The sequence below is a fragment of the Mus caroli genome, chromosome 12, assembly GCF_900094665.2.
Source record: "Mus caroli chromosome 12, CAROLI_EIJ_v1.1, whole genome shotgun sequence".
NCBI lineage: Eukaryota > Metazoa > Chordata > Mammalia > Rodentia > Muridae > Mus > Mus caroli.
The window spans coordinates 68,129,269-68,136,660 of NC_034581.1; the positions used below are offsets into that span (position 1 = coordinate 68,129,269).

At 44.2% G+C, this 7,392-nt stretch overlaps 1 long non-coding RNA gene across 1 annotated transcript in view; it reads right to left on the minus strand.

The window, feature by feature from the left end:
• LOC115032793 overlaps positions 1-6,873 on the minus strand; it is a 7,918-nt gene extending 1,045 nt beyond the window's left edge. The window contains exons 1-2 of the long non-coding RNA XR_003838429.1: positions 6,784-6,873; positions 1,368-1,703 (exon numbers count right to left, since the gene is read on the minus strand). This is a non-coding gene — a long non-coding RNA (uncharacterized LOC115032793). The remainder of the gene's footprint in view (positions 1-1,367; positions 1,704-6,783) is intronic.
• Between the last annotated feature and the right edge of the window lie 519 nt (positions 6,874-7,392).

Below are 7,392 nucleotides of genomic sequence, written 5' to 3' on the forward strand. Positions count from 1 at the left end.
TCTGTATAGCCCTAGCTGTCCTGGAACTCACTTTGTAGACCAGGCTGGCCTTGAACTCAGGCTCTAAAGCCTAAGGCACAGAATTCTACCACTAGAAAAGAATCCAGTGGGTTAGACCAAGCCTCTACACTTACAGAGGAGGAAGCATAGAGGAGCGAATAACTTAAGTAGATCACACCACCTCCCATGCAGGCGGCCACCACTCTGCACCTTTAACAACACCCTATCCAAAATCATCTGTGAAACTAGACATGTTGCCACAGGGTTGTTGTGTGCTGGTGTCTGCCTGGGGAAACACTATGCTGGGGAGTAGGGGCTAGGTGAAGGAGTTTAGGAAAGTTACAGGGCGTATGCACAGATGATCAGCCCCTGCAGCTGTATAAAGAGAACAGGACGGTTTCAGAAGTTGGGGTGGGGGGTGAGGGGTGGAGAGTTGGGTGGGGGGTGGGGGTGAGTGTGGGGGCGGATGGGGCTGACCGTTGCTAGGGACAGTGGTGGGCACTTCAGAGGAACCTGCAGGAAGAGTCCTTCATGAACCTCTTGGCTCGGTGGTGGAACTCAAGTTCCAAACATGGACATTTGCTTTATGAAAGGCCAAAATAAGTCTCATGAGACTTTGAGCCTGGAATTGCTCTGTATGTGTGCTGGTCGTGCATAGGCCTGCTTTCTCGCTATTTGTACACGCATCTGAGAGTGTGTGTTTATGAAGAAAACCATGATTCCTTGTACCCTGTTAAAATGAAGCCTGGGGCAGGTGATCAGGAGATAGGAAATGACAAATTATGTTTGATGGCCAAACTGAAGCCTAATTCCTTGAGCAGGGAGACAGCGGGTGACTGGAAGGAGTTTGTAGCCAGGCCAGTCTAAAAAGGATGCTTTGCTTGGAACCTTCCCCCCTCTCCTCAGTGATATTTTATCACAATGCGGTTTCCAGCCTTGGCTGAGAAATGATGCTGTGAGTCACAGCCTGGCCCGGCATCAGCTCTGACACACTTAACATAATGGAAGACATCTTCCCCTCATAACTTGAAAAACATGAAGGCAGATATTGGCTCTGAGTATGTCTGATAGTCTAACTTTATTTCCTGTCAACAGAAATGACTCTGATTTATATTCAGTCATCAACTTCACACACTCTTGTTCCACTCCTATTGAGAACACATAGAGAGACGTAGCAGTCCAGCCCATGATCTCTGCCTTTCCAGCAACGCTTCCTAGTCCTAAGGAGACCTCGGGGACTGAGAAAGACACTTTGCTATTCTCATTCTGCTGACACTTGATCCCCCTGTGCATCTTTTTAGTGAGGTGCATTACCAGGGCTTCAGCTGAGCCCCGGGTCAGCTTTGATCTCCGAGTGCCTCACCTACCTGTCCCACGATGTACAAGTTGGCTGGCTTGCATCCAGGGGTTACAGTGAGATGCTGCCTGCTGCGGGGCTTATCCACGTTGGCATGTGGTGCGTTATTTTATGCTTCCAATATCTAGGAGGAGCGTGAGAGCTCTGAAAATTCCATTTTCTTCTCAAAAATTGATCGATGTTTCGGGCAGTGCAAATTGAGCGATGGGCTTTTCCGTTATCACCATGGTACGTCATCTGCTTTTGAATTCAGAAGCATTCTTTTCGTGGCTCTGCTATGATGCTATGTGATCCAGTGAATTGAAGACAGCATCAATCATAAGATCTTCCTTAGCTGTGTGCACCACTAAGAAAGAAAATGTTAACAATTAGAGTGCAGCCCAGTTATTTTTTACACTTAAACTTCTGTACATTGCCCCTCTTAAAGGGCTCTTTAAAATTATTTACAGAGCTCATTTATGTACTGTGCTCTGAAGACACAGAGAGGAAACAAGAATCCAACATGGTGCCACACACCTCAGAGGCAGGAGAATCAGAGTTCAAGGTCATCCTTGACTAAATAGCAAATTCAAGCCTGGTCCAGGGATTTATGAGACTGCCTCAAAAGAAAAATATGTATAGAGTAAATTGGCTAAACTACTCCTGAACCTTCTTTCTACTGGGATAAATGTTCTAAACCCTTTCAGTAAAGAAAACCTCAGTGTCCATTTTACTGAACACAGATCAAGGGTTTGCCCCAATGCATGATGGAAGAACACAGTCACAACTCTATCACAGTGGTCGCCTGGTGGACAGCAAGTCTGGGCTCCAGTCCCCGGCGTGTGAGAAGCCAAGAACTGAAGACGCCTTGATTTTAGAGATGTTAAAATGTGTCTGGGAGCTTGCAGTTTGCATGGGATAAACGTGGTTTGCTTGGGTCTAAGATCACAGTGTGTGGTTCCCTTACACAAAAATTCAAAGCGGGTTTTTAAAAAGTTCTATGTCTTCATTTATAAACCCAACCTCGGTATAGTATGTAAGGTGGAAAATCACTTGCACCAGGGACAAATTGCTTTGGTCATTTCAGTGTCAGCAACTTCTAGGGACCCCATGCTTACCCCCCAGTGAGTAAACTCACATCCCCTGTGGTAAAAGGTGCCAGAACTTCATGCTTTGAGAGAAATGGCTATCGACAGGGTTTATCAGCTGGGAGGCAACTTCCTACAGCTCCTGGGGAGGGCATCTGCTGATATTGTCAGCTTTTTATTCCAAAAGTGCAGTTTCTAACATAAATAGACTTGGGCTAGAGAGATGGTGCAGTGGTTAAGAGCACTGGCCGGTCTTCTAGAGGTCCTAAGTTCAATTCTCAGCAAGCACGTGATGGGATGACTCACAACCATCTGTAATGGGATCTGATGCCCTCTTCTGGCATGAAGGGAATATTTATTATATGTCTATTTATATAAATAAATAAATCTTTTTTTTAAAAGCCTATAGCCATACCGCCCGAACATGCCCAATCTCATCTGATCTTGGAAGCTAATATAAAAAGACTTAGAGTCGGGCATAGTAGTATATGTTTGTAATCCCAGTGCCCAGGAGGGTGAAGCAGGAAAATTGCTACTCAAGGGCAGCCTTGGCTACATAGTGAGGCTGTGTCTCAAAACCCAGGGGTAGCAGGACCACAGATTAGTGCAGAGTATTTGTTTAGCATGTGCATGGCCCAGAATTCCACCCCTGGGGAGAAAACAGAGAACCAGATAATTATACATTTTTAGCATTAGACTGCAAATTCCTTCTTTATGACACAGCTCCAAATCTTATCAATTCTGAAAAAAAAAAAGTATGTTTCAGGAAAAAAAAAAAAAAAAAAAGCAACCATTAGAAATGTATTGAAGAAATGGTCTATACTATTGGAGTAAAAATTAAACATAAGCATGCCAGTGTCTTTTTCAATCAATTAATTAAACGTATAAAACACATAATTAAAATGCAATTCATTAGTACTTACTTCATTTACTATCAAGAGTTTTGCTTATCTATCAATATATTTATTGTTTGTTTTATTTTTTTTAATTTATTTTTACTGGAGAGGCGTGCCTGTTCCACAGAGCAGAGATGGAGTCAGAGGACCACTTTGTGGAGTTAGCTCTTTCCTTCCACCCTCACGGAAGTCGGGCTCAAACTCAGGTCTCCGGGCTTGCAGGACCGCCTTTACTCTCTGAGCCATGAAATAGGCTTTCACTTTAGTCCAGCATGATCTGGAGCGCAGATCACTCTTTCTCCCTTAATCTCTAAGATGCTGAGATTACAGGTCGGGCGATCACAGTCAGCAGGATTTTTTGTTTGCTAATATTTCACATTTTCTTTCACAATCTAATAAGAACTTCCCCCTTCCTTCTCTCTGGATAGTAAATGCCGGCGATTCTGACTACTTCCAGAAGAGGGCAGTAGTGTACACCTTTGAAACCGGATTCTCTATGCTTTTAGACTTGTCCTAGAAACCTTAAACTAGGATTTGTCAGTTAGCTTTCTTCTCAGTTCTTGACCGGATCAAGGGAGACCACACCCCGCTGGCTAGAAGATCAAAAACTGAAGCCTTCTCTTCCAAGGTTTGTAATGTGCCTAGGCGCAAAAATACAAGAACGTGTGCTGTGCACAAAAGAAAAGTCATCTCCTACACTAGCACGGCCCCAGACTTGCTTCCTTTATACACTTTGGGCATGGCAGCCTTGCTAGAATTGTTGGGGTCTGGGAGCTTCAGCTTTCCCTTAGAGTGCCCTGGGCAGTAATCCGCCGGTTGCTTTGTGGTTCCATTTAAAAAAAATGCTGAATTAGTTCCCAAGTTCTTTAACATGGCACGGAATGTTTATAGATGAATTATGGCTGGCTGACACTTTGTGTCTGACTTGTGTCCTTAATACTGAAAGACACCTGAACAGACAGACCCCTTAGAGAGTGGTTTTTAGAAACCCCGTGCACTTGTCATTAGCCCCGAGTACATACTCCAGCCGTTACTGTTCGCTAGTTTTCAGTACTGAAGAGCGTGTGTACTACATGGAGCTGTCGAGAGGAGAGAAGCAGAAAGGAGAGCCATGTACCCACCTCGAGCACGGGATACCTCTTTGTGCCTTCTGTATCTTTTCCTTCTGATCTGGATCTATTAGCTTAGCTGTCTGTCACTGTGCTAAAATCACCCTGTCTGTCCTCCAGTAAGTTTTCCTTCTGGGGAGGACAAATGGGTGTTTTCCTACCTTACTATCAGCCCTGTCCCCAAAATTCTCTTCTTTGTTTGTTTTTTTTTTCTTTCACTGAATTAATCTTGGCATTTGTAATCAATCACCATGAGCATAAAAATTAAAAGAAAAATAGCCAGAATAGCCACAAAGTGTCAGCCAGCCATAATTCATCTATAAACATTCCGTGCCATGTTAAAGAACTTGGGAAAACTAATTCAGCATTTTTTTTTAAATGGAACCACAAAGCAACCGGTGGATTACTGCCCAGGGCACTCTAAGGGAAAGCTGAAGCTCCCAGTCCCCAACAATTCTAGTGAGCCCCTCGGTCACTTAGTCATCCCCTCAGCATGAGGGCCCAGTTTAAATCCTGGCTCTGGGTCTATACGGCCTGAAGTCAGGCATTTAACTTCACATAACTTCAGCACCTTCCTACCTGCCTTGAAGACAATACCAGACCCTGCTGTCCAGGATCGATACAGGCATCACAATGTGACAAGATAGCCAATGTGCAGTTGCCTGGGAAACACATGACAAATTGCCAGCTAACGGACTCCCAGGAGCCAAACCCTTTCTGTAGTCTCCCTGGGCTAGCTGGAATCCCCACTGTCTCTCAACTAGCTTCAACCCCAGAGCAGCTTCTTTCTCCAAAGTTTTGTTTCCGCCCTAACAAAATGGAAAAAACACTGAACTTGTCAAGATGAAGCCAAAAGCCGCGATAATTCACCTAGGGTGTCATCTGGAAACATTTCAGTGTAAGCTGTTTAGCTGGGCTTAACTTTAAAAGTGAATTGTAGCTTATTGCTGAACACTTCCTCAACACTCAGTTCTTTAGTGGCCACAGAAATACTTGCCAGGAGCCACTGGAAAAGAACCGCGAGACACTGTGAAGTCACTGTGGGATTTCGAGGCTTCTTTGTTTTTCTCTTTTTGATGGACTCAGGAAGAGAAGCCATTCCTTGTTCTGGGGCCAAGCCTCCTTCCTAATTCATTTTTCTGGTTCCTCCACGGCTTATGACAAACCCAAAGCCATTCATTGCTTAACTTGTTTTCCAGAAAGAGGAAAGTCCAATGTAACATAATTTTTTATAACTTCTTCCCAGCAACATATATTACTTTTAAAACACAAGCATACTTTCCCTTGTCCCATGTTATTCTTATCCGTGTGCAATTTTCCTGACGTATTGAAGTGATATCCTACGGTTTGTACCGACTTGAAGGTTTATGACTCTTTTGTGGCAGATCAAGAAAACATAATTCATTCATGGCTACTTAGTGCTCAGGGAAACCAACCCCTGAACTTAAATAACTATGGTGTTACCTCTGTAAAGTATCATTTATAGTTCTAAAATTGCCATTATGGAGATAACAAGATGTGCCAAATGTTATAAACCAAACACCAGTCAGCAAGCGGGGCAGCTACTATTGCTTCTTTTTTTCCTTACATTTTGGGTAGTTCTGCATAATACTATTTTTGTTTAAATGGATTCTGAGGTAATTACCCAGCAGAGGAAAACAATGTTCATTTTATACTTTATTATAAAATACTTCAGGGAGTAAAGAATTCTCCTCTATAAAGAAACACCGCAGAAATGTAAATATTCCATTAACATACTGCAGTTTACTAGCAAGGACATCGATTCCCTGTGATCATAAAGGAACCACCCCACTATCAAGGGCTAATATAACCCATCTGCTCTTTGTTTCTGCAAATTACTCTATGGAGGAAACCCTGACTGAACATGTAAGTTCTTCTCTTCAGATGGGAACTCCAAGCTTTTGTGTGCCCTTCAGAATATACGTGTGTTCACAGCACCCTTAACCCTAAAATTTGTAATTTTTTTACAGTGCCATTTCTGCATCTCATTTGTTTCTTGAACTATTTCCAACACATTTAATTATAGGAAATGAAGTGTGCCATGGTAGTAAAGTCACGGAATTAGCAGTTTCCTAGTTGTCATTCAACGACTATTTAAGGATCTGTGTGACCTGTTTCAGGTCCCAGGAACTGGCAGTGAAAAAAAAACAAGGAGGGAACAGGTTCTTAGCTCCTGTACAGTTAGCGGGCTGAGCGCGGAGACGGAGAGGGACACAGCAGGTGTCTAGGCGACATGGCAAATACCCTAAGAGAGGACTGGAATGGACACCCAGGAGGACCCAGCTGAAGATGGGACGTGGAAGAGGCAAGAAAGCCTGTTGGAAGAACAGTACCTGAAGATCCAGAGCAAAGCCAGCCATGAAGGCCTCAAAGACCCATCTGGGGATCCAGACGCCCTCCAGTGGACGGACGTATCACGGGTGATTGTAAGGTGAGTGCTAACACAGGAAGTTTGCTATTGGGTTTTGGCTGTAATGTGAAAGTCAACTGGACTCCTGACCAGGAGGCTCCTCCCACTTCCAGGCGAGGAAGAATAGAGCAAGGCCAGGGCACCAGTCAAGACCGGTTTGATTGACAGCGCCCTTGGGATACAGATGCCACAGTGTCCAACAGCAAGGGGAAGCAAGAGAAAACAGACACAGACCAGCCAAGCTGGCGGTTCAGGATTTTGACTGGGAGGATGGAGAAGTCAGGCTAAGTACCGGAAATGATCTAGGAAGGTGTGGTGGTTTGAGTGAGAATGGCCCCCATAAGCCCATATGTTTAAATGCTTGGTCCCCAGTTAGTGGAATTTGGGGGAAAGGATTAGGAGGTGTGACCTTGTTGGAGGAGGTGTGTCACTGAGAGTGGACTTTGAGGTTTCAAAAGCCCAAGCAGTGCTCAGTCTTGTGTTCTCTCTCTCTCTCTCTCTCTCTCTCTCTCTCTCTCTCTCTCTCTCTCTC